The following is a 19,026-nucleotide window of genomic DNA, read 5'->3' as shown; positions in this document are numbered from 1 at the left end:
ATAAATATACCATCTAAAAACCAGCATGTCCAAATGAGTCAGTGTCCAGAGTGAATCATAAAAGTAGTTTGACATGTCAGAAGTGGGATTTGAACCCACGCCTGCAATCGGAGAGACCAGAAGCCTCTTTCCTGAGAAAGGTTTCCAACCTTGAGTCTGGCGCCTTAGACCACTCGGCCATCCTGACATTAGCACTGCAGTGTTAAAAAACGATGAATATACCATCTAAAAACTAACATGTCCAAATGAGTCAGTGTCCAGAGTGAATCATAAAAGTAGTTTGACATGTCAGAAGTGGGATTTGAACCCACGCCTGCAATCGGAGAGACCAGAAGCCTCTTTCCTGAGAAAGGTTTCCAACCTTGAGTCTGGCGCCTTAGACCACTCGGCCATCCTGACATTAGCACTGCAGTGTTAAAAAACGATGAATATACCACCTAAAAAAGCAGCATGTCCAAATGAGTCAGTGTCCAGAGTGAATCATAAAAGTAGTTTGACATGTCAGAAGTGGGATTTGAACCCACGCCTCCAATCGGAGACCAGAAGCCTCTTCCCTGAGAAAGGTTTCCAACCTTGAGTCTGGCGCCTTAGACCACTCGGCCATCCTGACATTAGCACTGCAGTGTTAAAAAACGATGAATATACCACCTAAAAAAGCAGCATGTCCAAATGAGTCAGTGTCCAGAGTGAATCATAAAAGTAGTTTGACATGTCAGAAGTGGGATTTGAACCCACGCCTCCAATCGGAGACCAGAAGCCTCTTCCCTGAGAAAGGTTTCCAACCTTGAGTCTGGCGCCTTAGACCACTCGGCCATCCTGACATTAGCACTGCAGTGTTAAAAAACGATGAATATACCACCTAAAAAAGCAGCATGTCCAAATGAGTCAGTGTCCAGAGTGAATCATAAAAGTAGTTTGACATGTCAGAAGTGGGATTTGAACCCACGCCTCCAATTGGAGACCAGAAGTCTTTTTTGCTGAGAACAGAGTCGAAACTTAAGTCTGGCGCCTTAGACCACTCGGCCATCCTGACATTTGAACTGATGTATTAAAAAACGATAAATATACCATCTAAAAACCAGCATGTCCAAATGAGTCAGTGTCCAGAGTGAATCATAAAAGTAGTTTGACATGTCAGAAGTGGGATTTGAACGCACGCCTCCAATTGGAGACCAGAAGCCTCTTCCCTGAGAAAGGTTTCCAACCTTGAGTCTGGCGCCTTAGACCACTCGGCCATCCTGACATTAGCACTGCAGTGTTAAAAAACGATGAATATACCACCTAAAAAAGCAGCATGTCCAAATGAGTCAGTGTCCAGAGTGAATCATAAAAGTAGTTTGACATGTCAGAAGTGGGATTTGAACCCACGCCTCCAATCGGAGACCAGAAGCCTCTTCCCTGAGAAAGGTTTCCAACCTTGAGTCTGGCGCCTTAGACCACTCGGCCATCCTGACATTAGCACTGCAGTGTTAAAAAACGATGAATATACCACCTAAAAAAGCAGCATGTCCAAATGAGTCAGTGTCCAGAGTGAATCATAAAAGTAGTTTGACATGTCAGAAGTGGGATTTGAACCCACGCCTCCAATCGGAGACCAGAAGCCTCTTTCCTGAGAAAGGTTTCCAACCTTGAGTCTGGCGCCTTAGACCACTCGGCCATCCTGACTTTAGCAGTGCAGTGTTGAAAAACGATGAATATACCACCTAAAAAAGCAGCATGTCCAAATGAGTCAGTGTCCAGAGTGAATCATAAAAGTAGTTTGACATGTCAGAAGTGGGATTTGAACCCACGCCTCCAATCGGAGACCAGAAGCCTCTTTCCTGAGAAAGGTTTCCAACCTTGAGTCTGGCGCCTTAGACCACTCGGCCATCCTGACTTTAGCAGTGCAGTGTTGAAAAACGATGAATATACCACCTAAAAAAGCAGCATGTCTGAATGAGTCAGTGTCCAGAGTGAATCATAAAAGTAGTTTGACATGTCAGAAGTGGGATTTGAACCCACGCCTCCAATTGGAGACCAGAAGTCTTTTTTGCTGAGAACAGAGTCGAAACTTAAGTCTGGCGCCTTAGACCACTCGGCCATCCTGACATTTGAACTGATGTATTAAAAAACGATAAATATACCATCTAAAAACCAGCATGTCCAAATGAGTGAGTGTCCACAGTGAATCATAAAAGTAGTTTGACATGTCAGAAGAGGGATTTGAACCCACGCCTCCAATAGGAGAGACCAGAAGCCTCTTCCCTGAGAAAGGTTTCCAACCTTGAGTCTGGCGCCTTAGACCACTCGGCCATCCTGACATTAGCACTGCAGTGTTAAAAAACGATAAATATACCATCTAAAAAGCAGCATGTCCAAATGAGTCAGTGTCCAGAGTGAATCATAAAAGTAGTTTGACTTGTCAGAAGTGGGATTTGAACCCACGCCTCCAATTGGAGACCAGAAGTCTTGTTTGCTGAGAACAGAGTCGAAGCTTAAGTCTGGCGCCTTAGACCACTCGGCCATCCTGACATTTGAACTAATGTATTAAAAAACGATAATTATACCATCTAAAAACCAGCATGTCCAAATGAGTCAGTGTCCAGAGTGAATCATAAAAGTAGTTTGACATGTCAGAAGTGGGATTTGAACCCACGCCTGCAATCGGAGAGACCAGAAGCCTCTTTCCTGAGAAAGGTTTCCAACCTTGAGTCTGGCGCCTTAGACCACTCGGCCATCCTGACATTAGCACTGCAGTGTTAAAAAACGATGAATATACCACCTAAAAAAGCAGCATGTCCAAATGAGTCAGTGTCCAGAGTGAATCATAAAAGTAGTTTGACATGTCAGAAGTGGGATTTGAACCCACGCCTCCAATTGGAGACCAGAAGTCTTTTTTGCTGAGAACAGAGTCGAAACTTAAGTCTGGCGCCTTAGACCACTCGGCCATCCTGACATTTGAACTGATGTATTAAAAAACGATAAATATACCATCTAAAAAGCAGCATGTCCAAATGAGTCAGTGTCCAGAGTGAATCATAAAAGTAGTTTGACATGTCAGAAGTGGGATTTGAACCGACGCCTGCAATCGGAGAGGCCATGAAGCCTCTTTCCTGAGAAAGGTTTCCAACCTTGAGTCTGGCGCCTTAGACCACTCGGCCATCCTGACATTTGAACTGATGTATTAAAAAACGATAAATATACCATCTAAAAAGCAGCATGTCCAAATGAGTCAGTGTCCACAGTGAATCATAAAAGTAGTTTGACATGTCAGAAGAGGGATTTGAACCCACGCCTCCAATAGGAGAGACCAGAAGCCTCTTTCCTGAGAAAGGTTTCCAACCTTGAGTCTGGCGCCTTAGACCACTCGGCCATCCTGACTTTAGCAGTGCAGTGTTGAAAAACGATGAATATACCACCTAAAAAAGCAGCATGTCTGAATGAGTCAGTGTCCAGAGTGAATCATAAAAGTAGTTTGACATGTCAGAAGTGGGATTTGAACCCACGCCTCCAATTGGAGACCAGAAGTCTTTTTTGCTGAGAACAGAGTCGAAACTTAAGTCTGGCGCCTTAGACCACTCGGCCATCCTGACATTTGAACTGATGTATTAAAAAACGATAAATATACCATCTAAAAACCAGCATGTCCAAATGAGTGAGTGTCCACAGTGAATCATAAAAGTAGTTTGACATGTCAGAAGAGGGATTTGAACCCACGCCTTCAATAGGAGAGACCAGAAGCCTCTTCCCTGAGAAAGGTTTCCAACCTTGAGTCTGGCGCCTTAGACCACTCGGCGATCCTGACATTAGCACTGCAGTGTTAAAAAACGATAAATATACCATCTAAAAAGCAGCATGTCCAAATGAGTCAGTGTCCAGAGTGAATCATAAAAGTAGTTTGACTTGTCAGAAGTGGGATTTGAACCCACGCCTCCAATTGGAGACCAGAAGTCTTGTTTGCTGAGAACAGAGTCGAAGCTTGAGTCTGGCGCCTTAGACCACTCGGCCATCCTGACATTTGAACTAATGTATTAAAAAACGATAATTATACCATCTAAAAACCAGCATGTCCAAATGAGTCAGTGTCCAGAGTGAATCATAAAAGTAGTTTGACATGTCAGAAGTGGGATTTGAACCCACGCCTGCAATCGGAGAGACCAGAAGCCTCTTTCCTGAGAAAGGTTTCCAACCTTGAGTCTGGCGCCTTAGACCACTCGGCCATCCTGACATTAGCACTGCAGTGTTAAAAAACGATGAATATACCACCTAAAAAAGCAGCATGTCCAAATGAGTCAGTGTCCAGAGTGAATCATAAAAGTAGTTTGACATGTCAGAAGTGGGATTTGAACCCACGCCTCCAATTGGAGACCAGAAGTCTTTTTTGCTGAGAACAGAGTCGAAACTTAAGTCTGGCGCCTTAGACCACTCGGCCATCCTGACATTTGAACTGATGTATTAAAAAACGATAAATATACCATCTAAAAACCAGCATGTCCAAATGAGTGAGTGTCCACAGTGAATCATAAAAGTAGTTTGACATGTCAGAAGAGGGATTTGAACCCACGCCTCCAATAGGAGAGACCAGAAGCCTCTTCCCTGAGAAAGGTTTCCAACCTTGAGTCTGGCGCCTTAGACCACTCGGCCATCCTGACATTAGCACTGCAGTGTTAAAAAACGATAAATATACCATCTAAAAACCAGCATGTCCAAATGAGTCAGTGTCCAGAGTGAATCATAAAAGTAGTTTGACATGTCAGAAGTGGGATTTGAACCCACGCCTCAAATTGGAGACCAGAAGTCTTTTTTGCTGAGAACAGAGTCGAAACTTAAGTCTGGCGCCTTAGACCACTCGGCCATCCTGACATTTGAACTGATGTATTAAAAAACGATAAATATACCATCTAAAAAGCAGCATGTCCAAATGAGTCAGTGTCCACAGTGAATCATAAAAGTAGTTTGACATGTCAGAAGAGGGATTTGAACCCACGCCTCCAATAGGAGAGACCAGAAGCCTCTTTCCTGAGAAAGGTTTCCAACCTTGAGTCTGGCGCCTTAGACCACTCGGCCATCCTGACATTAGCACTGCAGTGTTAAAAAACGATGAATATACCACCTAAAAAAGCAGCATGTCCAAATGAGTCAGTGTCCAGAGTGAATCATAAAAGTAGTTTGACATGTCAGAAGTGGGATTTGAACCCACGCCTGCAATCGGAGAGACCAGAAGCCTCTTTCCTGAGAAAGGTTTCCAACCTTGAGTCTGGCGCCTTAGACCACTCGGCCATCCTGACATTAGCACTGCAGTGTTAAAAAACGATGAATATACCACCTAAAAAAGCAGCATGTCCAAATGAGTCAGTGTCCAGAGTGAATCATAAAAGTAGTTTGACATGTCAGAAGTGGGATTTGAACCCACGCCTCCAATCGGAGACCAGAAGCCTCTTCCCTGAGAAAGGTTTCCAACCTTGAGTCTGGCGCCTTAGACCACTCGGCCATCCTGACATTAGCACTGCAGTGTTAAAAAACGATGAATATACCACCTAAAAAAGCAGCATGTCCAAATGAGTCAGTGTCCAGAGTGAATCATAAAAGTAGTTTGACATGTCAGAAGTGGGATTTGAACCCACGCCTCCAATCGGAGACCAGAAGCCTCTTCCCTGAGAAAGGTTTCCAACCTTGAGTCTGGCGCCTTAGACCACTCGGCCATCCTGACATTAGCACTGCAGTGTTAAAAAACGATGAATATACCACCTAAAAAAGCAGCATGTCCAAATGAGTCAGTGTCCAGAGTGAATCATAAAAGTAGTTTGACATGTCAGAAGTGGGATTTGAACCCACGCCTCCAATCGGAGACCAGAAGCCTCTTTCCTGAGAAAGGTTTCCAACCTTGAGTCTGGCGCCTTAGACCACTCGGCCATCCTGACTTTAGCAGTGCAGTGTTGAAAAACGATGAATATACCACCTAAAAAAGCAGCATGTCCAAATGAGTCAGTGTCCAGAGTGAATCATAAAAGTAGTTTGACATGTCAGAAGTGGGATTTGAACCCACGCCTCCAATCGGAGACCAGAAGCCTCTTTCCTGAGAAAGGTTTCCAACCTTGAGTCTGGCGCCTTAGACCACTCGGCCATCCTGACTTTAGCAGTGCAGTGTTGAAAAACGATGAATATACCACCTAAAAAAGCAGCATGTCTGAATGAGTCAGTGTCCAGAGTGAATCATAAAAGTAGTTTGACATGTCAGAAGTGGGATTTGAACCCACGCCTCCAATTGGAGACCAGAAGTCTTTTTTGCTGAGAACAGAGTCGAAACTTAAGTCTGGCGCCTTAGACCACTCGGCCATCCTGACATTTGAACTGATGTATTAAAAAACGATAAATATACCATCTAAAAACCAGCATGTCCAAATGAGTGAGTGTCCACAGTGAATCATAAAAGTAGTTTGACATGTCAGAAGAGGGATTTGAACCCACGCCTCCAATAGGAGAGACCAGAAGCCTCTTCCCTGAGAAAGGTTTCCAACCTTGAGTCTGGCGCCTTAGACCACTCGGCCATCCTGACATTAGCACTGCAGTGTTAAAAAACGATAAATATACCATCTAAAAAGCAGCATGTCCAAATGAGTCAGTGTCCAGAGTGAATCATAAAAGTAGTTTGACTTGTCAGAAGTGGGATTTGAACCCACGCCTCCAATTGGAGACCAGAAGTCTTGTTTGCTGAGAACAGAGTCGAAGCTTAAGTCTGGCGCCTTAGACCACTCGGCCATCCTGACATTTGAACTAATGTATTAAAAAACGATAATTATACCATCTAAAAACCAGCATGTCCAAATGAGTCAGTGTCCAGAGTGAATCATAAAAGTAGTTTGACATGTCAGAAGTGGGATTTGAACCCACGCCTGCAATCGGAGAGACCAGAAGCCTCTTTCCTGAGAAAGGTTTCCAACCTTGAGTCTGGCGCCTTAGACCACTCGGCCATCCTGACATTAGCACTGCAGTGTTAAAAAACGATGAATATACCACCTAAAAAAGCAGCATGTCCAAATGAGTCAGTGTCCAGAGTGAATCATAAAAGTAGTTTGACATGTCAGAAGTGGGATTTGAACCCACGCCTCCAATTGGAGACCAGAAGTCTTTTTTGCTGAGAACAGAGTCGAAACTTAAGTCTGGCGCCTTAGACCACTCGGCCATCCTGACATTTGAACTGATGTATTAAAAAACGATAAATATACCATCTAAAAAGCAGCATGTCCAAATGAGTCAGTGTCCAGAGTGAATCATAAAAGTAGTTTGACATGTCAGAAGTGGGATTTGAACCGACGCCTGCAATCGGAGAGGCCATGAAGCCTCTTTCCTGAGAAAGGTTTCCAACCTTGAGTCTGGCGCCTTAGACCACTCGGCCATCCTGACATTTGAACTGATGTATTAAAAAACGATAAATATACCATCTAAAAAGCAGCATGTCCAAATGAGTCAGTGTCCACAGTGAATCATAAAAGTAGTTTGACATGTCAGAAGAGGGATTTGAACCCACGCCTCCAATAGGAGAGACCAGAAGCCTCTTTCCTGAGAAAGGTTTCCAACCTTGAGTCTGGCGCCTTAGACCACTCGGCCATCCTGACTTTAGCAGTGCAGTGTTGAAAAACGATGAATATACCACCTAAAAAAGCAGCATGTCTGAATGAGTCAGTGTCCAGAGTGAATCATAAAAGTAGTTTGACATGTCAGAAGTGGGATTTGAACCCACGCCTCCAATTGGAGACCAGAAGTCTTTTTTGCTGAGAACAGAGTCGAAACTTAAGTCTGGCGCCTTAGACCACTCGGCCATCCTGACATTTGAACTGATGTATTAAAAAACGATAAATATACCATCTAAAAACCAGCATGTCCAAATGAGTGAGTGTCCACAGTGAATCATAAAAGTAGTTTGACATGTCAGAAGAGGGATTTGAACCCACGCCTCCAATAGGAGAGACCAGAAGCCTCTTCCCTGAGAAAGGTTTCCAACCTTGAGTCTGGCGCCTTAGACCACTCGGCCATCCTGACATTAGCACTGCAGTGTTAAAAAACGATAAATATACCATCTAAAAAGCAGCATGTCCAAATGAGTCAGTGTCCAGAGTGAATCATAAAAGTAGTTTGACTTGTCAGAAGTGGGATTTGAACCCACGCCTCCAATTGGAGACCAGAAGTCTTGTTTGCTGAGAACAGAGTCGAAGCTTGAGTCTGGCGCCTTAGACCACTCGGCCATCCTGACATTTGAACTAATGTATTAAAAAACGATAATTATACCATCTAAAAACCAGCATGTCCAAATGAGTCAGTGTCCAGAGTGAATCATAAAAGTAGTTTGACATGTCAGAAGTGGGATTTGAACCCACGCCTGCAATCGGAGAGACCAGAAGCCTCTTTCCTGAGAAAGGTTTCCAACCTTGAGTCTGGCGCCTTAGACCACTCGGCCATCCTGACATTAGCACTGCAGTGTTAAAAAACGATGAATATACCACCTAAAAAAGCAGCATGTCCAAATGAGTCAGTGTCCAGAGTGAATCATAAAAGTAGTTTGACATGTCAGAAGTGGGATTTGAACCCACGCCTCCAATTGGAGACCAGAAGTCTTTTTTGCTGAGAACAGAGTCGAAACTTAAGTCTGGCGCCTTAGACCACTCGGCCATCCTGACATTTGAACTGATGTATTAAAAAACGATAAATATACCATCTAAAAACCAGCATGTCCAAATGAGTCAGTGTCCAGAGTGAATCATAAAAGTAGTTTGACATGTCAGAAGTGGGATTTGAACCCACGCCTCAAATTGGAGACCAGAAGTCTTTTTTGCTGAGAACAGAGTCGAAACTTAAGTCTGGCGCCTTAGACCACTCGGCCATCCTGACATTTGAACTGATGTATTAAAAAACGATAAATATACCATCTAAAAAGCAGCATGTCCAAATGAGTCAGTGTCCACAGTGAATCATAAAAGTAGTTTGACATGTCAGAAGAGGGATTTGAACCCACGCCTCCAATAGGAGAGACCAGAAGCCTCTTTCCTGAGAAAGGTTTCCAACCTTGAGTCTGGCGCCTTAGACCACTCGGCCATCCTGACATTAGCACTGCAGTGTTAAAAAACGATGAATATACCACCTAAAAAAGCAGCATGTCCAAATGAGTCAGTGTCCAGAGTGAATCATAAAAGTAGTTTGACATGTCAGAAGTGGGATTTGAACCCACGCCTGCAATCGGAGAGACCAGAAGCCTCTTTCCTGAGAAAGGTTTCCAACCTTGAGTCTGGCGCCTTAGACCACTCGGCCATCCTGACATTAGCACTGCAGTGTTAAAAAACGATGAATATACCATCTAAAAAGCAGCATGTCCAAATGAGTCAGTGTCCAGAGTGAATCATAAAAGTAGTTTGACTTGTCAGAAGTGGGATTTGAACCCACGCCTCCAATTGGAGACCAGAAGTCTTGTTTGCTGAGAACAGAGTCGAAGCTTAAGTCTGGCGCCTTAGACCACTCGGCCATCCTGACATTTGAACTAATGTATTAAAAAACGATAAATATACCATCTAAAAACCAGCATGTCCAAATGAGTCAGTGTCCAGAGTGAATCATAAAAGTAGTTTGACATGTCAGAAGTGGGATTTGAACCCACGCCTCCAATTGAAGACCAGAAGTCTTTTTTGCTGAGAACAGAGTCGAAACTTAAGTCTGGCGCCTTAGACCACTCGGCCATCCTGACATTTGAACTGATGTATTAAAAAACGATAAATATACCATCTAAAAACCAGCATGTCCAAATGAGTCAGTGTCCAGAGTGAATCATAAAAGTAGTTTGACATGTCAGAAGTGGGATTTGAACCGACGCCTGCAATCGGAGAGGCCATGAAGCCTCTTTCCTGAGAAAGGTTTCCAACCTTGAGTCTGGCGCCTTAGACCACTCGGCCATCCTGACATTTGAACTGATGTATTAAAAAACGATAAATATACCATCTAAAAACCAGCATGTCCAAATGAGTCAGTGTCCAGAGTGAATCATAAAAGTAGTTTGACATGTCAGAAGTGGGATTTGAACCCACGCCTGCAATCGGAGAGACCAGAAGCCTCTTTCCTGAGAAAGGTTTCCAACCTTGAGTCTGGCGCCTTAGACCACTCGGCCATCCTGACATTAGCACTGCAGTGTTAAAAAACGATGAATATACCACCTAAAAAAGCAGCATGTCCAAATGAGTCAGTGTCCAGAGTGAATCATAAAAGTAGTTTGACATGTCAGAAGTGGGATTTGAACCCACGCCTCCAATCGGAGACCAGAAGCCTCTTTCCTGAGAAATGTTTCCAACCTTGAGTCTGGCGCCTTAGACCACTCGGCCATCCTGACTTTAGCAGTGCAGTGTTGAAAAACGATGAATATACCACCTAAAAAAGCAGCATGTCCAAATGAGTCAGTGTCCAGAGTGAATCATAAAAGTAGTTTGACATGTCAGAAGTGGGATTTGAACCCACGCCTCCAATCGGAGACCAGAAGCCTCTTTCCTGAGAAAGGTTTCCAACCTTGAGTCTGGCGCCTTAGACCACTCGGCCATCCTGACTTTAGCAGTGCAGTGTTGAAAAACGATGAATATACCACCTAAAAAAGCAGCATGTCTGAATGAGTCAGTGTCCAGAGTGAATCATAAAAGTAGTTTGACATGTCAGAAGTGGGATTTGAACCCACGCCTCCAATTGGAGACCAGAAGTCTTTTTTGCTGAGAACAGAGTCGAAACTTAAGTCTGGCGCCTTAGACCACTCGGCCATCCTGACATTTGAACTGATGTATTAAAAAACGATAAATATACCATCTAAAAAGCAGCATGTCCAAATGAGTGAGTGTCCACAGTGAATCATAAAAGTAGTTTGACATGTCAGAAGAGGGATTTGAACCCACGCCTCCAATAGGAGAGACCAGAAGCCTCTTCCCTGAGAAAGGTTTCCAACCTTGAGTCTGGCGCCTTAGACCACTCGGCCATCCTGACATTAGCACTGCAGTGTTAAAAAACGATAAATATACCATCTAAAAAGCAGCATGTCCAAATGAGTCAGTGTCCAGAGTGAATCATAAAAGTAGTTTGACTTGTCAGAAGTGGGATTTGAACCCACGCCTCCAATTGGAGACCAGAAGTCTTGTTTGCTGAGAACAGAGTCGAAGCTTGAGTCTGGCGCCTTAGACCACTCGGCCATCCTGACATTTGAAATAATGTATTAAAAAACGATAATTATACCATCTAAAAACCAGCATGTCCAAATGAGTCAGTGTCCAGAGTGAATCATAAAAGTAGTTTGACATGTCAGAAGTGGGATTTGAACCCACGCCTGCAATCGGAGAGACCAGAAGCCTCTTTCCTGAGAAAGGTTTCCAACCTTGAGTCTGGCGCCTTAGACCACTCGGCCATCCTGACATTAGCACTGCAGTGTTAAAAAACGATGAATATACCACCTAAAAAAGCAGCATGTCCAAATGAGTCAGTGTCCAGAGTGAATCATAAAAGTAGTTTGACATGTCAGAAGTGGGATTTGAACCCACGCCTCCAATTGGAGACCAGAAGTCTTTTTTGCTGAGAACAGAGTCGAAACTTAAGTCTGGCGCCTTAGACCACTCGGCCATCCTGACATTTGAACTGATGTATTAAAAAACGATAAATATACCATCTAAAAACCAGCATGTCCAAATGAGTCAGTGTCCAGAGTGAATCATAAAAGTAGTTTGACATGTCAGAAGTGGGATTTGAACCCACGCCTCAAATTGGAGACCAGAAGTCTTTTTTGCTGAGAACAGAGTCGAAACTTAAGTCTGGCGCCTTAGACCACTCGGCCATCCTGACATTTGAACTGATGTATTAAAAAACGATAAATATACCATCTAAAAAGCAGCATGTCCAAATGAGTCAGTGTCCACAGTGAATCATAAAAGTAGTTTGACATGTCAGAAGAGGGATTTGAACCCACGCCTCCAATAGGAGAGACCAGAAGCCTCTTTCCTGATAAAGGTTTCCAACCTTGAGTCTGGCGCCTTAGACCACTCGGCCATCCTGACATTAGCACTGCAGTGTTAAAAAACGATGAATATACCACCTAAAAAAGCAGCATGTCCAAATGAGTCAGTGTCCAGAGTGAATCATAAAAGTAGTTTGACATGTCAGAAGTGGGATTTGAACCCACGCCTGCAATCGGAGAGACCAGAAGCCTCTTTCCTGAGAAAGGTTTCCAACCTTGAGTCTGGCGCCTTAGACCACTCGGCCATCCTGACATTAGCAGTGCAGTGTTGAAAAACGATGAATATACCACCTAAAAAAGCAGCATGTCCAAATGAGTCAGTGTCCAGAGTGAATCATAAAAGTAGTTTGACATGTCAGAAGTGGGATTTGAACCCACGCCTCCAATCGGAGACCAGAAGCCTCTTCCCTGAGAAAGGTTTCCAACCTTAAGTCTGGCGCCTTAGACCACTCGGCCATCCTGAAATTAGCACTGCAGTGTTAAAAAACGATGAATATACCATCTAAAAAGCAGCATGTCCAAATGAGTCAGTGTCCAGAGTGAATCATAAAAGTAGTTTGACTTGTCAGAAGTGGGATTTGAACCCACGCCTCCAATTGGAGACCAGAAGTCTTGTTTGCTGAGAACAGAGTCGAAGCTTAAGTCTGGCGCCTTAGACCACTCGGCCATCCTGACATTTGAACTAATGTATTAAAAAACGATAAATATACCATCTAAAAACCAGCATGTCCAAATGAGTCAGTGTCCAGAGTGAATCATAAAAGTAGTTTGACATGTCAGAAGTGGGATTTGAACCCACGCCTCCAATTGAAGACCAGAAGTCTTTTTTGCTGAGAACAGAGTCGAAACTTAAGTCTGGCGCCTTAGACCACTCGGCCATCCTGACATTTGAACTGATGTATTAAAAAACGATAAATATACCATCTAAAAACCAGCATGTCCAAATGAGTCAGTGTCCAGAGTGAATCATAAAAGTAGTTTGACATGTCAGAAGTGGGATTTGAACCGACGCCTGCAATCGGAGAGGCCATGAAGCCTCTTTCCTGAGAAAGGTTTCCAACCTTGAGTCTGGCGCCTTAGACCACTCGGCCATCCTGACATTTGAACTGATGTATTAAAAAACGATAAATATACCATCTAAAAACCAGCATGTCCAAATGAGTCAGTGTCCAGAGTGAATCATAAAAGTAGTTTGACATGTCAGAAGTGGGATTTGAACCCACGCCTGCAATCGGAGAGACCAGAAGCCTCTTTCCTGAGAAAGGTTTCCAACCTTGAGTCTGGCGCCTTAGACCACTCGGCCATCCTGACATTAGCACTGCAGTGTTAAAAAACGATGAATATACCACCTAAAAAAGCAGCATGTCCAAATGAGTCAGTGTCCAGAGTGAATCATAAAAGTAGTTTGACATGTCAGAAGTGGGATTTGAACCCACGCCTCCAATCGGAGACCAGAAGCCTCTTTCCTGAGAAAGGTTTCCAACCTTGAGTCTGGCGCCTTAGACCACTCGGCCATCCTGACTTTAGCAGTGCAGTGTTGAAAAACGATGAATATACCACCTAAAAAAGCAGCATGTCCAAATGAGTCAGTGTCCAGAGTGAATCATAAAAGTAGTTTGACATGTCAGAAGTGGGATTTGAACCCACGCCTCCAATCGGAGACCAGAAGCCTCTTTCCTGAGAAAGGTTTCCAACCTTGAGTCTGGCGCCTTAGACCACTCGGCCATCCTGACTTTAGCAGTGCAGTGTTGAAAAACGATGAATATACCACCTAAAAAAGCAGCATGTCTGAATGAGTCAGTGTCCAGAGTGAATCATAAAAGTAGTTTGACATGTCAGAAGTGGGATTTGAACCCACGCCTCCAATTGGAGACCAGAAGTCTTTTTTGCTGAGAACAGAGTCGAAACTTAAGTCTGGCGCCTTAGACAACTCGGCCATCCTGACATTTGAACTGATGTATTAAAAAACGATAAATATACCATCTAAAAAGCAGCATGTCCAAATGAGTGAGTGTCCACAGTGAATCATAAAAGTAGTTTGACATGTCAGAAGAGGGATTTGAACCCACGCCTCCAATAGGAGAGACCAGAAGCCTCTTCCCTGAGAAAGGTTTCCAACCTTGAGTCTGGCGCCTTAGACCACTCGGCCATCCTGACATTAGCACTGCAGTGTTAAAAAACGATAAATATACCATCTAAAAAGCAGCATGTCCAAATGAGTCAGTGTCCAGAGTGAATCATAAAAGTAGTTTGACTTGTCAGAAGTGGGATTTGAACCCACGCCTCCAATTGGAGACCAGAAGTCTTGTTTGCTGAGAACAGAGTCGAAGCTTAAGTCTGGCGCCTTAGACCACTCGGCCATCCTGACATTTGAACTAATGTATTAAAAAACGATAAATATACCATCTAAAAACCAGCATGTCCAAATGAGTCAGTGTCCAGAGTGAATCATAAAAGTAGTTTGACATGTCAGAAGTGGGATTTGAACCCACGCCTGCAATCGGAGAGACCAGAAGCCTCTTTCCTGAGAAAGGTTTCCAACCTTGAGTCTGGCGCCTTAGACCACTCGGCCATCCTGACATTAGCACTGCAGTGTTAAAAAACGATGAATATACCATCTAAAAACTAACATGTCCAAATGAGTCAGTGTCCAGAGTGAATCATAAAAGTAGTTTGACATGTCAGAAGTGGGATTTGAACCCACGCCTCCAATCGGAGACCAGAAGCCTCTTTCCTGAGAAAGGTTTCCAACCTTGAGTCTGGCGCCTTAGACCACTCGGCCATCCTGACTTTAGCAGTGCAGTGTTGAAAAACGATGAATATACCACCTAAAAAAGCAGCATGTCTGAATGAGTCAGTGTCCAGAGTGAATCATAAAAGTAGTTTGACATGTCAGAAGTGGGATTTGAACCCACGCCTCCAATTGGAGACCAGAAGTCTTTTTTGCTGAGAACAGAGTCGAAACTTAAGTCTGGCGCCTTAGACCACTCGGCCATCCTGACATTTGAACTGATGTATTAAAAAACGATAAATATACCATCTAAAAAGCAGCATGTCCAAATGAGTGAGTGTCCACAGTGAATCATAAAAGTAGTTTGACATGTCAGAAGAGGGATTTGAACCCACGCCTCCAATAGGAGAGACCAGAAGCCTCTTCCCTGAGAAAGGTTTCCAACCTTGAGTCTGGCGCCTTAGACCACTCGGCCATCCTGACATTAGCACTGCAGTGTTAAAAAACGATAAATATACCATCTAAAAAGCAGCATGTCCAAATGAGTCAGTGTCCAGAGTGAATCATAAAAGTAGTTTGACTTGTCAGAAGTGGGATTTGAACCCACGCCTCCAATTGGAGACCAGAAGTCTTGTTTGCTGAGAACAGAGTCGAAGCTTAAGTCTGGCGCCTTAGACCACTCGGCCATCCTGACATTTGAACTAATGTATTAAAAAACGATAAATATACCATCTAAAAACCAGCATGTCCAAATGAGTCAGTGTCCAGAGTGAATCATAAAAGTAGTTTGACATGTCAGAAGTGGGATTTGAACCCACGCCTGCAATCGGAGAGACCAGAAGCCTCTTTCCTGAGAAAGGTTTCCAACCTTGAGTCTGGCGCCTTAGACCACTCGGCCATCCTGACATTAGCACTGCAGTGTTAAAAAACGATGAATATACCATCTAAAAACTAACATGTCCAAATGAGTCAGTGTCCAGAGTGAATCATAAAAGTAGTTTGACATGTCAGAAGTGGGATTTGAACCCACGCCTGCAATCGGAGAGACCAGAAGCCTCTTTCCTGAGAAAGGTTTCCAACCTTGAGTCTGGCGCCTTAGACCACTCGGCCATCCTGACATTAGCACTGCAGTGTTAAAAAACGATGAATATACCACCTAAAAAAGCAGCATGTCCAAATGAGTCAGTGTCCAGAGTGAATCATAAAAGTAGTTTGACATGTCAGAAGTGGGATTTGAACCCACGCCTCCAATCGGAGACCAGAAGCCTCTTTCCTGAGAAATGTTTCCAACCTTGAGTCTGGCGCCTTAGACCACTCGGCCATCCTGACTTTAGCAGTGCAGTGTTGAAAAACGATGAATATACCACCTAAAAAAGCAGCATGTCCAAATGAGTCAGTGTCCAGAGTGAATCATAAAAGTAGTTTGACATGTCAGAAGTGGGATTTGAACCCACGCCTCCAATCGGAGACCAGAAGCCTCTTTCCTGAGAAAGGTTTCCAACCTTGAGTCTGGCGCCTTAGACCACTCGGCCATCCTGACTTTAGCAGTGCAGTGTTGAAAAACGATGAATATACCACCTAAAAAAGCAGCATGTCTGAATGAGTCAGTGTCCAGAGTGAATCATAAAAGTAGTTTGACATGTCAGAAGTGGGATTTGAACCCACGCCTCCAATTGGAGACCAGAAGTCTTTTTTGCTGAGAACAGAGTCGAAACTTAAGTCTGGCGCCTTAGACCACTCGGCCATCCTGACATTTGAACTGATGTATTAAAAAACGATAAATATACCATCTAAAAAGCAGCATGTCCAAATGAGTGAGTGTCCACAGTGAATCATAAAAGTAGTTTGACATGTCAGAAGAGGGATTTGAACCCACGCCTCCAATAGGAGAGACCAGAAGCCTCTTCCCTGAGAAAGGTTTCCAACCTTGAGTCTGGCGCCTTAGACCACTCGGCCATCCTGACATTAGCACTGCAGTGTTAAAAAACGATAAATATACCATCTAAAAAGCAGCATGTCCAAATGAGTCAGTGTCCAGAGTGAATCATAAAAGTAGTTTGACTTGTCAGAAGTGGGATTTGAACCCACGCCTCCAATTGGAGACCAGAAGTCTTGTTTGCTGAGAACAGAGTCGAAGCTTGAGTCTGGCGCCTTAGACCACTCGGCCATCCTGACATTTGAAATAATGTATTAAAAAACGATAATTATACCATCTAAAAACCAGCATGTCCAAATGAGTCAGTGTCCAGAGTGAATCATAAAAGTAGTTTGACATGTCAGAAGTGGGATTTGAACCCACGCCTGCAATCGGAGAGACCAGAAGCCTCTTTCCTGAGAAAGGTTTCCAACCTTGAGTCTGGCGCCTTAGACCACTCGGCCATCCTGACATTAGCACTGCAGTGTTAAAAAACGATGAATATACCACCTAAAAAAGCAGCATGTCCAAATGAGTCAGTGTCCAGAGTGAATCATAAAAGTAGTTTGACATGTCAGAAGTGGGATTTGAACCCACGCCTCCAATTGGAGACCAGAAGTCTTTTTTGCTGAGAACAGAGTCGAAACTTAAGTCTGGCGCCTTAGACCACTCGGCCATCCTGACATTTGAACTGATGTATTAAAAAACGATAAATATACCATCTAAAAACCAGCATGTCCAAATGAGTCAGTGTCCAGAGTGAATCATAAAAGTAGTTTGACATGTCAGAAGTGGGATTTGAACCCACGCCTCAAATTGGAGACCAGAAGTCTTTTTTGCTGAGAACAGAGTCGAAACTTAAGTCTGGCGCCTTAGACCACTCGGCCATCCTGACATTTGAACTGATGTATTAAAAAACGATAAATATACCATCTAAAAAGCAGCATGTCCAAATGAGTCAGTGTCCACAGTGAATCATAAAAGTAGTTTGACATGTCAGAAGAGGGATTTGAACCCACGCCTCCAATAGGAGAGACCAGAAGCCTCTTTCCTGATAAAGGTTTCCAACCTTGAGTCTGGCGCCTTAGACCACTCGGCCATCCTGACATTAGCACTGCAGTGTTAAAAAACGATGAATATACCACCTAAAAAAGCAGCATGTCCAAATGAGTCAGTGTCCAGAGTGAATCATAAAAGTAGTTTGACATGTCAGAAGTGGGATTTGAACCCACGCCTGCAATCGGAGAGACCAGAAGCCTCTTTCCTGAGAAAGGTTTCCAACCTTGAGTCTGGCGCCTTAGACCACTCGGCCATCCTGACATTAGCAGTGCAGTGTTGAAAAACGATGAATATACCACCTAAAAAAGCAGCATGTCCAAATGAGTCAGTGTCCAGAGTGAATCATAAAAGTAGTTTGACATGTCAGAAGTGGGATTTGAACCCACGCCTCCAATCGGAGACCAGAAGCCTCTTCCCTGAGAAAGGTTTCCAACCTTAAGTCTGGCGCCTTAGACCACTCGGCCATCCTGAAATTAGCACTGCAGTGTTAAAAAACGATGAATATACCATCTAAAAAGCAGCATGTCCAAATGAGTCAGTGTCCAGAGTGAATCATAAAAGTAGTTTGACTTGTCAGAAGTGGGATTTGAACCCACGCCTCCAATTGGAGACCAGAAGTCTTGTTTGCTGAGAACAGAGTCGAAGCTTAAGTCTGGCGCCTTAGACCACTCGGCCATCCTGACATTTGAACTAATGTATTAAAAAACGATAAATATACCATCTAAAAACCAGCATGTCCAAATGAGTCAGTGTCCAGAGTGAATCATAAAAGTAGTTTGACATGTCAGAAGTGGGATTTGAACCCACGCCTCCAATTGAAGACCAGAAGTCTTTTTTGCTGAGAACAGAGTCGAAACTTAAGTCTGGCGCCTTAGACCACTCGGCCATCCTGACATTTGAACTGATGTATTAAAAAACGATAAATATACCATCTAAAAACCAGCATGTCCAAATGAGTCAGTGTCCAGAGTGAATCATAAAAGTAGTTTGACATGTCAGAAGTGGGATTTGAACCGACGCCTGCAATCGGAGAGGCCATGAAGCCTCTTTCCTGAGAAAGGTTTCCAACCTTGAGTCTGGCGCCTTAGACCACTCGGCCATCCTGACATTTGAACTGATGTATTAAAAAACGATAAATATACCATCTAAAAACCAGCATGTCCAAATGAGTCAGTGTCCAGAGTGAATCATAAAAGTAGTTTGACATGTCAGAAGTGGGATTTGAACCCACGCCTGCAATCGGAGAGACCAGAAGCCTCTTTCCTGAGAAAGGTTTCCAACCTTGAGTCTGGCGCCTTAGACCACTCGGCCATCCTGACA

General features: G+C 43.8%; 84 non-coding genes across 84 annotated transcripts; all 84 read right to left on the bottom strand.

The window, feature by feature from the left end:
• Window positions 1-74: 74 nt before the first annotated feature.
• Window positions 75-187, bottom strand: trnal-caa (transfer RNA leucine (anticodon CAA)). The gene is made up of 2 exons: window positions 150-187; window positions 75-122 (listed from the first exon to the last, which is right to left on the bottom strand). It is a non-coding gene; the product is annotated as a tRNA-Leu (tRNA).
• Window positions 188-286: 99 nt separating this feature from the next.
• On the bottom strand, window positions 287-399 carry trnal-uaa (transfer RNA leucine (anticodon UAA)). Its single transcript has 2 exons — window positions 362-399; window positions 287-334 (listed from the first exon to the last, which is right to left on the bottom strand). It is a non-coding gene; the product is annotated as a tRNA-Leu (tRNA).
• A 100-nt stretch (window positions 400-499) lies between these two features.
• trnal-caa (transfer RNA leucine (anticodon CAA)) lies at window positions 500-610 on the bottom strand. The gene is made up of 2 exons: window positions 573-610; window positions 500-545 (listed from the first exon to the last, which is right to left on the bottom strand). It is a non-coding gene; the product is annotated as a tRNA-Leu (tRNA).
• A 100-nt stretch (window positions 611-710) lies between these two features.
• On the bottom strand, window positions 711-821 carry trnal-caa (transfer RNA leucine (anticodon CAA)). The gene is made up of 2 exons: window positions 784-821; window positions 711-756 (listed from the first exon to the last, which is right to left on the bottom strand). It is a non-coding gene; the product is annotated as a tRNA-Leu (tRNA).
• A 100-nt stretch (window positions 822-921) lies between these two features.
• Window positions 922-1,033, bottom strand: trnal-caa (transfer RNA leucine (anticodon CAA)). Its single transcript has 2 exons — window positions 996-1,033; window positions 922-967 (listed from the first exon to the last, which is right to left on the bottom strand). It is a non-coding gene; the product is annotated as a tRNA-Leu (tRNA).
• Window positions 1,034-1,132: 99 nt separating this feature from the next.
• trnal-uaa (transfer RNA leucine (anticodon UAA)) lies at window positions 1,133-1,243 on the bottom strand. Its single transcript has 2 exons — window positions 1,206-1,243; window positions 1,133-1,178 (listed from the first exon to the last, which is right to left on the bottom strand). It is a non-coding gene; the product is annotated as a tRNA-Leu (tRNA).
• A 100-nt stretch (window positions 1,244-1,343) lies between these two features.
• Window positions 1,344-1,454, bottom strand: trnal-uaa (transfer RNA leucine (anticodon UAA)). Its single transcript has 2 exons — window positions 1,417-1,454; window positions 1,344-1,389 (listed from the first exon to the last, which is right to left on the bottom strand). It is a non-coding gene; the product is annotated as a tRNA-Leu (tRNA).
• A 100-nt stretch (window positions 1,455-1,554) lies between these two features.
• trnal-caa (transfer RNA leucine (anticodon CAA)) lies at window positions 1,555-1,665 on the bottom strand. Its single transcript has 2 exons — window positions 1,628-1,665; window positions 1,555-1,600 (listed from the first exon to the last, which is right to left on the bottom strand). It is a non-coding gene; the product is annotated as a tRNA-Leu (tRNA).
• A 100-nt stretch (window positions 1,666-1,765) lies between these two features.
• trnal-uaa (transfer RNA leucine (anticodon UAA)) lies at window positions 1,766-1,876 on the bottom strand. Its single transcript has 2 exons — window positions 1,839-1,876; window positions 1,766-1,811 (listed from the first exon to the last, which is right to left on the bottom strand). It is a non-coding gene; the product is annotated as a tRNA-Leu (tRNA).
• A 100-nt stretch (window positions 1,877-1,976) lies between these two features.
• Window positions 1,977-2,088, bottom strand: trnal-caa (transfer RNA leucine (anticodon CAA)). Its single transcript has 2 exons — window positions 2,051-2,088; window positions 1,977-2,022 (listed from the first exon to the last, which is right to left on the bottom strand). It is a non-coding gene; the product is annotated as a tRNA-Leu (tRNA).
• A 99-nt stretch (window positions 2,089-2,187) lies between these two features.
• trnal-uaa (transfer RNA leucine (anticodon UAA)) lies at window positions 2,188-2,300 on the bottom strand. The gene is made up of 2 exons: window positions 2,263-2,300; window positions 2,188-2,235 (listed from the first exon to the last, which is right to left on the bottom strand). It is a non-coding gene; the product is annotated as a tRNA-Leu (tRNA).
• A 99-nt stretch (window positions 2,301-2,399) lies between these two features.
• trnal-uaa (transfer RNA leucine (anticodon UAA)) lies at window positions 2,400-2,511 on the bottom strand. The gene is made up of 2 exons: window positions 2,474-2,511; window positions 2,400-2,445 (listed from the first exon to the last, which is right to left on the bottom strand). It is a non-coding gene; the product is annotated as a tRNA-Leu (tRNA).
• Window positions 2,512-2,610: 99 nt separating this feature from the next.
• Window positions 2,611-2,723, bottom strand: trnal-uaa (transfer RNA leucine (anticodon UAA)). The gene is made up of 2 exons: window positions 2,686-2,723; window positions 2,611-2,658 (listed from the first exon to the last, which is right to left on the bottom strand). It is a non-coding gene; the product is annotated as a tRNA-Leu (tRNA).
• A 100-nt stretch (window positions 2,724-2,823) lies between these two features.
• trnal-uaa (transfer RNA leucine (anticodon UAA)) lies at window positions 2,824-2,935 on the bottom strand. Its single transcript has 2 exons — window positions 2,898-2,935; window positions 2,824-2,869 (listed from the first exon to the last, which is right to left on the bottom strand). It is a non-coding gene; the product is annotated as a tRNA-Leu (tRNA).
• Window positions 2,936-3,247: 312 nt separating this feature from the next.
• Window positions 3,248-3,360, bottom strand: trnal-uaa (transfer RNA leucine (anticodon UAA)). Its single transcript has 2 exons — window positions 3,323-3,360; window positions 3,248-3,295 (listed from the first exon to the last, which is right to left on the bottom strand). It is a non-coding gene; the product is annotated as a tRNA-Leu (tRNA).
• Window positions 3,361-3,460: 100 nt separating this feature from the next.
• trnal-uaa (transfer RNA leucine (anticodon UAA)) lies at window positions 3,461-3,572 on the bottom strand. The gene is made up of 2 exons: window positions 3,535-3,572; window positions 3,461-3,506 (listed from the first exon to the last, which is right to left on the bottom strand). It is a non-coding gene; the product is annotated as a tRNA-Leu (tRNA).
• Window positions 3,573-3,883: 311 nt separating this feature from the next.
• Window positions 3,884-3,995, bottom strand: trnal-caa (transfer RNA leucine (anticodon CAA)). Its single transcript has 2 exons — window positions 3,958-3,995; window positions 3,884-3,929 (listed from the first exon to the last, which is right to left on the bottom strand). It is a non-coding gene; the product is annotated as a tRNA-Leu (tRNA).
• A 99-nt stretch (window positions 3,996-4,094) lies between these two features.
• On the bottom strand, window positions 4,095-4,207 carry trnal-aag (transfer RNA leucine (anticodon AAG)). The gene is made up of 2 exons: window positions 4,170-4,207; window positions 4,095-4,142 (listed from the first exon to the last, which is right to left on the bottom strand). It is a non-coding gene; the product is annotated as a tRNA-Leu (tRNA).
• A 100-nt stretch (window positions 4,208-4,307) lies between these two features.
• On the bottom strand, window positions 4,308-4,419 carry trnal-uaa (transfer RNA leucine (anticodon UAA)). Its single transcript has 2 exons — window positions 4,382-4,419; window positions 4,308-4,353 (listed from the first exon to the last, which is right to left on the bottom strand). It is a non-coding gene; the product is annotated as a tRNA-Leu (tRNA).
• Window positions 4,420-4,518: 99 nt separating this feature from the next.
• trnal-uaa (transfer RNA leucine (anticodon UAA)) lies at window positions 4,519-4,631 on the bottom strand. Its single transcript has 2 exons — window positions 4,594-4,631; window positions 4,519-4,566 (listed from the first exon to the last, which is right to left on the bottom strand). It is a non-coding gene; the product is annotated as a tRNA-Leu (tRNA).
• Window positions 4,632-4,730: 99 nt separating this feature from the next.
• trnal-uaa (transfer RNA leucine (anticodon UAA)) lies at window positions 4,731-4,842 on the bottom strand. The gene is made up of 2 exons: window positions 4,805-4,842; window positions 4,731-4,776 (listed from the first exon to the last, which is right to left on the bottom strand). It is a non-coding gene; the product is annotated as a tRNA-Leu (tRNA).
• Window positions 4,843-4,941: 99 nt separating this feature from the next.
• Window positions 4,942-5,054, bottom strand: trnal-aag (transfer RNA leucine (anticodon AAG)). The gene is made up of 2 exons: window positions 5,017-5,054; window positions 4,942-4,989 (listed from the first exon to the last, which is right to left on the bottom strand). It is a non-coding gene; the product is annotated as a tRNA-Leu (tRNA).
• A 100-nt stretch (window positions 5,055-5,154) lies between these two features.
• On the bottom strand, window positions 5,155-5,267 carry trnal-uaa (transfer RNA leucine (anticodon UAA)). The gene is made up of 2 exons: window positions 5,230-5,267; window positions 5,155-5,202 (listed from the first exon to the last, which is right to left on the bottom strand). It is a non-coding gene; the product is annotated as a tRNA-Leu (tRNA).
• Window positions 5,268-5,367: 100 nt separating this feature from the next.
• Window positions 5,368-5,478, bottom strand: trnal-uaa (transfer RNA leucine (anticodon UAA)). The gene is made up of 2 exons: window positions 5,441-5,478; window positions 5,368-5,413 (listed from the first exon to the last, which is right to left on the bottom strand). It is a non-coding gene; the product is annotated as a tRNA-Leu (tRNA).
• Window positions 5,479-5,578: 100 nt separating this feature from the next.
• Window positions 5,579-5,689, bottom strand: trnal-uaa (transfer RNA leucine (anticodon UAA)). Its single transcript has 2 exons — window positions 5,652-5,689; window positions 5,579-5,624 (listed from the first exon to the last, which is right to left on the bottom strand). It is a non-coding gene; the product is annotated as a tRNA-Leu (tRNA).
• Window positions 5,690-5,789: 100 nt separating this feature from the next.
• trnal-caa (transfer RNA leucine (anticodon CAA)) lies at window positions 5,790-5,900 on the bottom strand. Its single transcript has 2 exons — window positions 5,863-5,900; window positions 5,790-5,835 (listed from the first exon to the last, which is right to left on the bottom strand). It is a non-coding gene; the product is annotated as a tRNA-Leu (tRNA).
• A 100-nt stretch (window positions 5,901-6,000) lies between these two features.
• trnal-caa (transfer RNA leucine (anticodon CAA)) lies at window positions 6,001-6,111 on the bottom strand. The gene is made up of 2 exons: window positions 6,074-6,111; window positions 6,001-6,046 (listed from the first exon to the last, which is right to left on the bottom strand). It is a non-coding gene; the product is annotated as a tRNA-Leu (tRNA).
• Window positions 6,112-6,211: 100 nt separating this feature from the next.
• Window positions 6,212-6,323, bottom strand: trnal-uaa (transfer RNA leucine (anticodon UAA)). The gene is made up of 2 exons: window positions 6,286-6,323; window positions 6,212-6,257 (listed from the first exon to the last, which is right to left on the bottom strand). It is a non-coding gene; the product is annotated as a tRNA-Leu (tRNA).
• A 99-nt stretch (window positions 6,324-6,422) lies between these two features.
• Window positions 6,423-6,535, bottom strand: trnal-uaa (transfer RNA leucine (anticodon UAA)). Its single transcript has 2 exons — window positions 6,498-6,535; window positions 6,423-6,470 (listed from the first exon to the last, which is right to left on the bottom strand). It is a non-coding gene; the product is annotated as a tRNA-Leu (tRNA).
• A 99-nt stretch (window positions 6,536-6,634) lies between these two features.
• Window positions 6,635-6,746, bottom strand: trnal-uaa (transfer RNA leucine (anticodon UAA)). Its single transcript has 2 exons — window positions 6,709-6,746; window positions 6,635-6,680 (listed from the first exon to the last, which is right to left on the bottom strand). It is a non-coding gene; the product is annotated as a tRNA-Leu (tRNA).
• A 99-nt stretch (window positions 6,747-6,845) lies between these two features.
• trnal-uaa (transfer RNA leucine (anticodon UAA)) lies at window positions 6,846-6,958 on the bottom strand. The gene is made up of 2 exons: window positions 6,921-6,958; window positions 6,846-6,893 (listed from the first exon to the last, which is right to left on the bottom strand). It is a non-coding gene; the product is annotated as a tRNA-Leu (tRNA).
• Window positions 6,959-7,058: 100 nt separating this feature from the next.
• Window positions 7,059-7,170, bottom strand: trnal-caa (transfer RNA leucine (anticodon CAA)). Its single transcript has 2 exons — window positions 7,133-7,170; window positions 7,059-7,104 (listed from the first exon to the last, which is right to left on the bottom strand). It is a non-coding gene; the product is annotated as a tRNA-Leu (tRNA).
• A 312-nt stretch (window positions 7,171-7,482) lies between these two features.
• Window positions 7,483-7,595, bottom strand: trnal-aag (transfer RNA leucine (anticodon AAG)). Its single transcript has 2 exons — window positions 7,558-7,595; window positions 7,483-7,530 (listed from the first exon to the last, which is right to left on the bottom strand). It is a non-coding gene; the product is annotated as a tRNA-Leu (tRNA).
• A 100-nt stretch (window positions 7,596-7,695) lies between these two features.
• On the bottom strand, window positions 7,696-7,807 carry trnal-uaa (transfer RNA leucine (anticodon UAA)). The gene is made up of 2 exons: window positions 7,770-7,807; window positions 7,696-7,741 (listed from the first exon to the last, which is right to left on the bottom strand). It is a non-coding gene; the product is annotated as a tRNA-Leu (tRNA).
• A 99-nt stretch (window positions 7,808-7,906) lies between these two features.
• trnal-caa (transfer RNA leucine (anticodon CAA)) lies at window positions 7,907-8,019 on the bottom strand. The gene is made up of 2 exons: window positions 7,982-8,019; window positions 7,907-7,954 (listed from the first exon to the last, which is right to left on the bottom strand). It is a non-coding gene; the product is annotated as a tRNA-Leu (tRNA).
• Window positions 8,020-8,118: 99 nt separating this feature from the next.
• Window positions 8,119-8,230, bottom strand: trnal-uaa (transfer RNA leucine (anticodon UAA)). The gene is made up of 2 exons: window positions 8,193-8,230; window positions 8,119-8,164 (listed from the first exon to the last, which is right to left on the bottom strand). It is a non-coding gene; the product is annotated as a tRNA-Leu (tRNA).
• A 99-nt stretch (window positions 8,231-8,329) lies between these two features.
• trnal-uaa (transfer RNA leucine (anticodon UAA)) lies at window positions 8,330-8,442 on the bottom strand. The gene is made up of 2 exons: window positions 8,405-8,442; window positions 8,330-8,377 (listed from the first exon to the last, which is right to left on the bottom strand). It is a non-coding gene; the product is annotated as a tRNA-Leu (tRNA).
• Window positions 8,443-8,542: 100 nt separating this feature from the next.
• Window positions 8,543-8,654, bottom strand: trnal-caa (transfer RNA leucine (anticodon CAA)). Its single transcript has 2 exons — window positions 8,617-8,654; window positions 8,543-8,588 (listed from the first exon to the last, which is right to left on the bottom strand). It is a non-coding gene; the product is annotated as a tRNA-Leu (tRNA).
• Window positions 8,655-8,753: 99 nt separating this feature from the next.
• On the bottom strand, window positions 8,754-8,865 carry trnal-uaa (transfer RNA leucine (anticodon UAA)). Its single transcript has 2 exons — window positions 8,828-8,865; window positions 8,754-8,799 (listed from the first exon to the last, which is right to left on the bottom strand). It is a non-coding gene; the product is annotated as a tRNA-Leu (tRNA).
• Window positions 8,866-8,964: 99 nt separating this feature from the next.
• Window positions 8,965-9,077, bottom strand: trnal-aag (transfer RNA leucine (anticodon AAG)). Its single transcript has 2 exons — window positions 9,040-9,077; window positions 8,965-9,012 (listed from the first exon to the last, which is right to left on the bottom strand). It is a non-coding gene; the product is annotated as a tRNA-Leu (tRNA).
• Window positions 9,078-9,177: 100 nt separating this feature from the next.
• Window positions 9,178-9,290, bottom strand: trnal-caa (transfer RNA leucine (anticodon CAA)). The gene is made up of 2 exons: window positions 9,253-9,290; window positions 9,178-9,225 (listed from the first exon to the last, which is right to left on the bottom strand). It is a non-coding gene; the product is annotated as a tRNA-Leu (tRNA).
• Window positions 9,291-9,389: 99 nt separating this feature from the next.
• Window positions 9,390-9,501, bottom strand: trnal-caa (transfer RNA leucine (anticodon CAA)). The gene is made up of 2 exons: window positions 9,464-9,501; window positions 9,390-9,435 (listed from the first exon to the last, which is right to left on the bottom strand). It is a non-coding gene; the product is annotated as a tRNA-Leu (tRNA).
• Window positions 9,502-9,600: 99 nt separating this feature from the next.
• On the bottom strand, window positions 9,601-9,712 carry trnal-uaa (transfer RNA leucine (anticodon UAA)). Its single transcript has 2 exons — window positions 9,675-9,712; window positions 9,601-9,646 (listed from the first exon to the last, which is right to left on the bottom strand). It is a non-coding gene; the product is annotated as a tRNA-Leu (tRNA).
• Window positions 9,713-10,024: 312 nt separating this feature from the next.
• Window positions 10,025-10,137, bottom strand: trnal-uaa (transfer RNA leucine (anticodon UAA)). Its single transcript has 2 exons — window positions 10,100-10,137; window positions 10,025-10,072 (listed from the first exon to the last, which is right to left on the bottom strand). It is a non-coding gene; the product is annotated as a tRNA-Leu (tRNA).
• Window positions 10,138-10,237: 100 nt separating this feature from the next.
• trnal-caa (transfer RNA leucine (anticodon CAA)) lies at window positions 10,238-10,348 on the bottom strand. The gene is made up of 2 exons: window positions 10,311-10,348; window positions 10,238-10,283 (listed from the first exon to the last, which is right to left on the bottom strand). It is a non-coding gene; the product is annotated as a tRNA-Leu (tRNA).
• A 100-nt stretch (window positions 10,349-10,448) lies between these two features.
• Window positions 10,449-10,559, bottom strand: trnal-caa (transfer RNA leucine (anticodon CAA)). The gene is made up of 2 exons: window positions 10,522-10,559; window positions 10,449-10,494 (listed from the first exon to the last, which is right to left on the bottom strand). It is a non-coding gene; the product is annotated as a tRNA-Leu (tRNA).
• Window positions 10,560-10,659: 100 nt separating this feature from the next.
• Window positions 10,660-10,771, bottom strand: trnal-uaa (transfer RNA leucine (anticodon UAA)). Its single transcript has 2 exons — window positions 10,734-10,771; window positions 10,660-10,705 (listed from the first exon to the last, which is right to left on the bottom strand). It is a non-coding gene; the product is annotated as a tRNA-Leu (tRNA).
• Window positions 10,772-10,870: 99 nt separating this feature from the next.
• On the bottom strand, window positions 10,871-10,983 carry trnal-caa (transfer RNA leucine (anticodon CAA)). Its single transcript has 2 exons — window positions 10,946-10,983; window positions 10,871-10,918 (listed from the first exon to the last, which is right to left on the bottom strand). It is a non-coding gene; the product is annotated as a tRNA-Leu (tRNA).
• A 99-nt stretch (window positions 10,984-11,082) lies between these two features.
• trnal-caa (transfer RNA leucine (anticodon CAA)) lies at window positions 11,083-11,194 on the bottom strand. Its single transcript has 2 exons — window positions 11,157-11,194; window positions 11,083-11,128 (listed from the first exon to the last, which is right to left on the bottom strand). It is a non-coding gene; the product is annotated as a tRNA-Leu (tRNA).
• Window positions 11,195-11,293: 99 nt separating this feature from the next.
• On the bottom strand, window positions 11,294-11,406 carry trnal-uaa (transfer RNA leucine (anticodon UAA)). Its single transcript has 2 exons — window positions 11,369-11,406; window positions 11,294-11,341 (listed from the first exon to the last, which is right to left on the bottom strand). It is a non-coding gene; the product is annotated as a tRNA-Leu (tRNA).
• Window positions 11,407-11,506: 100 nt separating this feature from the next.
• trnal-uaa (transfer RNA leucine (anticodon UAA)) lies at window positions 11,507-11,618 on the bottom strand. Its single transcript has 2 exons — window positions 11,581-11,618; window positions 11,507-11,552 (listed from the first exon to the last, which is right to left on the bottom strand). It is a non-coding gene; the product is annotated as a tRNA-Leu (tRNA).
• A 99-nt stretch (window positions 11,619-11,717) lies between these two features.
• Window positions 11,718-11,829, bottom strand: trnal-uaa (transfer RNA leucine (anticodon UAA)). The gene is made up of 2 exons: window positions 11,792-11,829; window positions 11,718-11,763 (listed from the first exon to the last, which is right to left on the bottom strand). It is a non-coding gene; the product is annotated as a tRNA-Leu (tRNA).
• A 99-nt stretch (window positions 11,830-11,928) lies between these two features.
• On the bottom strand, window positions 11,929-12,041 carry trnal-caa (transfer RNA leucine (anticodon CAA)). The gene is made up of 2 exons: window positions 12,004-12,041; window positions 11,929-11,976 (listed from the first exon to the last, which is right to left on the bottom strand). It is a non-coding gene; the product is annotated as a tRNA-Leu (tRNA).
• A 100-nt stretch (window positions 12,042-12,141) lies between these two features.
• Window positions 12,142-12,254, bottom strand: trnal-uaa (transfer RNA leucine (anticodon UAA)). Its single transcript has 2 exons — window positions 12,217-12,254; window positions 12,142-12,189 (listed from the first exon to the last, which is right to left on the bottom strand). It is a non-coding gene; the product is annotated as a tRNA-Leu (tRNA).
• A 100-nt stretch (window positions 12,255-12,354) lies between these two features.
• Window positions 12,355-12,465, bottom strand: trnal-uaa (transfer RNA leucine (anticodon UAA)). The gene is made up of 2 exons: window positions 12,428-12,465; window positions 12,355-12,400 (listed from the first exon to the last, which is right to left on the bottom strand). It is a non-coding gene; the product is annotated as a tRNA-Leu (tRNA).
• Window positions 12,466-12,564: 99 nt separating this feature from the next.
• Window positions 12,565-12,676, bottom strand: trnal-caa (transfer RNA leucine (anticodon CAA)). Its single transcript has 2 exons — window positions 12,639-12,676; window positions 12,565-12,610 (listed from the first exon to the last, which is right to left on the bottom strand). It is a non-coding gene; the product is annotated as a tRNA-Leu (tRNA).
• Window positions 12,677-12,775: 99 nt separating this feature from the next.
• trnal-uaa (transfer RNA leucine (anticodon UAA)) lies at window positions 12,776-12,887 on the bottom strand. Its single transcript has 2 exons — window positions 12,850-12,887; window positions 12,776-12,821 (listed from the first exon to the last, which is right to left on the bottom strand). It is a non-coding gene; the product is annotated as a tRNA-Leu (tRNA).
• Window positions 12,888-13,199: 312 nt separating this feature from the next.
• On the bottom strand, window positions 13,200-13,312 carry trnal-uaa (transfer RNA leucine (anticodon UAA)). The gene is made up of 2 exons: window positions 13,275-13,312; window positions 13,200-13,247 (listed from the first exon to the last, which is right to left on the bottom strand). It is a non-coding gene; the product is annotated as a tRNA-Leu (tRNA).
• A 100-nt stretch (window positions 13,313-13,412) lies between these two features.
• trnal-caa (transfer RNA leucine (anticodon CAA)) lies at window positions 13,413-13,523 on the bottom strand. Its single transcript has 2 exons — window positions 13,486-13,523; window positions 13,413-13,458 (listed from the first exon to the last, which is right to left on the bottom strand). It is a non-coding gene; the product is annotated as a tRNA-Leu (tRNA).
• A 100-nt stretch (window positions 13,524-13,623) lies between these two features.
• Window positions 13,624-13,734, bottom strand: trnal-uaa (transfer RNA leucine (anticodon UAA)). Its single transcript has 2 exons — window positions 13,697-13,734; window positions 13,624-13,669 (listed from the first exon to the last, which is right to left on the bottom strand). It is a non-coding gene; the product is annotated as a tRNA-Leu (tRNA).
• Window positions 13,735-13,834: 100 nt separating this feature from the next.
• On the bottom strand, window positions 13,835-13,946 carry trnal-uaa (transfer RNA leucine (anticodon UAA)). Its single transcript has 2 exons — window positions 13,909-13,946; window positions 13,835-13,880 (listed from the first exon to the last, which is right to left on the bottom strand). It is a non-coding gene; the product is annotated as a tRNA-Leu (tRNA).
• A 99-nt stretch (window positions 13,947-14,045) lies between these two features.
• On the bottom strand, window positions 14,046-14,158 carry trnal-caa (transfer RNA leucine (anticodon CAA)). The gene is made up of 2 exons: window positions 14,121-14,158; window positions 14,046-14,093 (listed from the first exon to the last, which is right to left on the bottom strand). It is a non-coding gene; the product is annotated as a tRNA-Leu (tRNA).
• Window positions 14,159-14,257: 99 nt separating this feature from the next.
• Window positions 14,258-14,369, bottom strand: trnal-caa (transfer RNA leucine (anticodon CAA)). Its single transcript has 2 exons — window positions 14,332-14,369; window positions 14,258-14,303 (listed from the first exon to the last, which is right to left on the bottom strand). It is a non-coding gene; the product is annotated as a tRNA-Leu (tRNA).
• A 99-nt stretch (window positions 14,370-14,468) lies between these two features.
• Window positions 14,469-14,581, bottom strand: trnal-uaa (transfer RNA leucine (anticodon UAA)). Its single transcript has 2 exons — window positions 14,544-14,581; window positions 14,469-14,516 (listed from the first exon to the last, which is right to left on the bottom strand). It is a non-coding gene; the product is annotated as a tRNA-Leu (tRNA).
• A 99-nt stretch (window positions 14,582-14,680) lies between these two features.
• trnal-uaa (transfer RNA leucine (anticodon UAA)) lies at window positions 14,681-14,791 on the bottom strand. Its single transcript has 2 exons — window positions 14,754-14,791; window positions 14,681-14,726 (listed from the first exon to the last, which is right to left on the bottom strand). It is a non-coding gene; the product is annotated as a tRNA-Leu (tRNA).
• A 100-nt stretch (window positions 14,792-14,891) lies between these two features.
• Window positions 14,892-15,003, bottom strand: trnal-caa (transfer RNA leucine (anticodon CAA)). Its single transcript has 2 exons — window positions 14,966-15,003; window positions 14,892-14,937 (listed from the first exon to the last, which is right to left on the bottom strand). It is a non-coding gene; the product is annotated as a tRNA-Leu (tRNA).
• A 99-nt stretch (window positions 15,004-15,102) lies between these two features.
• On the bottom strand, window positions 15,103-15,215 carry trnal-caa (transfer RNA leucine (anticodon CAA)). The gene is made up of 2 exons: window positions 15,178-15,215; window positions 15,103-15,150 (listed from the first exon to the last, which is right to left on the bottom strand). It is a non-coding gene; the product is annotated as a tRNA-Leu (tRNA).
• Window positions 15,216-15,314: 99 nt separating this feature from the next.
• On the bottom strand, window positions 15,315-15,426 carry trnal-caa (transfer RNA leucine (anticodon CAA)). Its single transcript has 2 exons — window positions 15,389-15,426; window positions 15,315-15,360 (listed from the first exon to the last, which is right to left on the bottom strand). It is a non-coding gene; the product is annotated as a tRNA-Leu (tRNA).
• Window positions 15,427-15,525: 99 nt separating this feature from the next.
• trnal-uaa (transfer RNA leucine (anticodon UAA)) lies at window positions 15,526-15,638 on the bottom strand. The gene is made up of 2 exons: window positions 15,601-15,638; window positions 15,526-15,573 (listed from the first exon to the last, which is right to left on the bottom strand). It is a non-coding gene; the product is annotated as a tRNA-Leu (tRNA).
• Window positions 15,639-15,737: 99 nt separating this feature from the next.
• trnal-caa (transfer RNA leucine (anticodon CAA)) lies at window positions 15,738-15,850 on the bottom strand. The gene is made up of 2 exons: window positions 15,813-15,850; window positions 15,738-15,785 (listed from the first exon to the last, which is right to left on the bottom strand). It is a non-coding gene; the product is annotated as a tRNA-Leu (tRNA).
• Window positions 15,851-15,950: 100 nt separating this feature from the next.
• Window positions 15,951-16,061, bottom strand: trnal-uaa (transfer RNA leucine (anticodon UAA)). The gene is made up of 2 exons: window positions 16,024-16,061; window positions 15,951-15,996 (listed from the first exon to the last, which is right to left on the bottom strand). It is a non-coding gene; the product is annotated as a tRNA-Leu (tRNA).
• Window positions 16,062-16,161: 100 nt separating this feature from the next.
• Window positions 16,162-16,272, bottom strand: trnal-uaa (transfer RNA leucine (anticodon UAA)). The gene is made up of 2 exons: window positions 16,235-16,272; window positions 16,162-16,207 (listed from the first exon to the last, which is right to left on the bottom strand). It is a non-coding gene; the product is annotated as a tRNA-Leu (tRNA).
• Window positions 16,273-16,372: 100 nt separating this feature from the next.
• trnal-caa (transfer RNA leucine (anticodon CAA)) lies at window positions 16,373-16,484 on the bottom strand. The gene is made up of 2 exons: window positions 16,447-16,484; window positions 16,373-16,418 (listed from the first exon to the last, which is right to left on the bottom strand). It is a non-coding gene; the product is annotated as a tRNA-Leu (tRNA).
• A 99-nt stretch (window positions 16,485-16,583) lies between these two features.
• Window positions 16,584-16,696, bottom strand: trnal-caa (transfer RNA leucine (anticodon CAA)). The gene is made up of 2 exons: window positions 16,659-16,696; window positions 16,584-16,631 (listed from the first exon to the last, which is right to left on the bottom strand). It is a non-coding gene; the product is annotated as a tRNA-Leu (tRNA).
• A 99-nt stretch (window positions 16,697-16,795) lies between these two features.
• Window positions 16,796-16,907, bottom strand: trnal-uaa (transfer RNA leucine (anticodon UAA)). Its single transcript has 2 exons — window positions 16,870-16,907; window positions 16,796-16,841 (listed from the first exon to the last, which is right to left on the bottom strand). It is a non-coding gene; the product is annotated as a tRNA-Leu (tRNA).
• A 99-nt stretch (window positions 16,908-17,006) lies between these two features.
• Window positions 17,007-17,119, bottom strand: trnal-uaa (transfer RNA leucine (anticodon UAA)). The gene is made up of 2 exons: window positions 17,082-17,119; window positions 17,007-17,054 (listed from the first exon to the last, which is right to left on the bottom strand). It is a non-coding gene; the product is annotated as a tRNA-Leu (tRNA).
• Window positions 17,120-17,219: 100 nt separating this feature from the next.
• On the bottom strand, window positions 17,220-17,331 carry trnal-uaa (transfer RNA leucine (anticodon UAA)). Its single transcript has 2 exons — window positions 17,294-17,331; window positions 17,220-17,265 (listed from the first exon to the last, which is right to left on the bottom strand). It is a non-coding gene; the product is annotated as a tRNA-Leu (tRNA).
• A 99-nt stretch (window positions 17,332-17,430) lies between these two features.
• trnal-caa (transfer RNA leucine (anticodon CAA)) lies at window positions 17,431-17,542 on the bottom strand. The gene is made up of 2 exons: window positions 17,505-17,542; window positions 17,431-17,476 (listed from the first exon to the last, which is right to left on the bottom strand). It is a non-coding gene; the product is annotated as a tRNA-Leu (tRNA).
• A 99-nt stretch (window positions 17,543-17,641) lies between these two features.
• trnal-caa (transfer RNA leucine (anticodon CAA)) lies at window positions 17,642-17,754 on the bottom strand. The gene is made up of 2 exons: window positions 17,717-17,754; window positions 17,642-17,689 (listed from the first exon to the last, which is right to left on the bottom strand). It is a non-coding gene; the product is annotated as a tRNA-Leu (tRNA).
• Window positions 17,755-17,854: 100 nt separating this feature from the next.
• On the bottom strand, window positions 17,855-17,967 carry trnal-uaa (transfer RNA leucine (anticodon UAA)). Its single transcript has 2 exons — window positions 17,930-17,967; window positions 17,855-17,902 (listed from the first exon to the last, which is right to left on the bottom strand). It is a non-coding gene; the product is annotated as a tRNA-Leu (tRNA).
• Window positions 17,968-18,067: 100 nt separating this feature from the next.
• Window positions 18,068-18,178, bottom strand: trnal-uaa (transfer RNA leucine (anticodon UAA)). The gene is made up of 2 exons: window positions 18,141-18,178; window positions 18,068-18,113 (listed from the first exon to the last, which is right to left on the bottom strand). It is a non-coding gene; the product is annotated as a tRNA-Leu (tRNA).
• A 99-nt stretch (window positions 18,179-18,277) lies between these two features.
• Window positions 18,278-18,389, bottom strand: trnal-aag (transfer RNA leucine (anticodon AAG)). Its single transcript has 2 exons — window positions 18,352-18,389; window positions 18,278-18,323 (listed from the first exon to the last, which is right to left on the bottom strand). It is a non-coding gene; the product is annotated as a tRNA-Leu (tRNA).
• Window positions 18,390-18,488: 99 nt separating this feature from the next.
• trnal-caa (transfer RNA leucine (anticodon CAA)) lies at window positions 18,489-18,600 on the bottom strand. Its single transcript has 2 exons — window positions 18,563-18,600; window positions 18,489-18,534 (listed from the first exon to the last, which is right to left on the bottom strand). It is a non-coding gene; the product is annotated as a tRNA-Leu (tRNA).
• Window positions 18,601-18,912: 312 nt separating this feature from the next.
• trnal-uaa (transfer RNA leucine (anticodon UAA)) lies at window positions 18,913-19,025 on the bottom strand. The gene is made up of 2 exons: window positions 18,988-19,025; window positions 18,913-18,960 (listed from the first exon to the last, which is right to left on the bottom strand). It is a non-coding gene; the product is annotated as a tRNA-Leu (tRNA).
• Window position 19,026: the final 1 nt, after the last annotated feature.

Source organism: Pungitius pungitius, chromosome 2 (genome assembly GCF_949316345.1).
Source record: "Pungitius pungitius chromosome 2, fPunPun2.1, whole genome shotgun sequence".
Taxonomy (NCBI): Eukaryota; Metazoa; Chordata; class Actinopteri; order Perciformes; family Gasterosteidae; genus Pungitius; species Pungitius pungitius.
The sequence above is the reverse complement of the archived record's forward strand: the minus strand, read 5'-3'. Positions and strand labels throughout refer to the sequence as shown.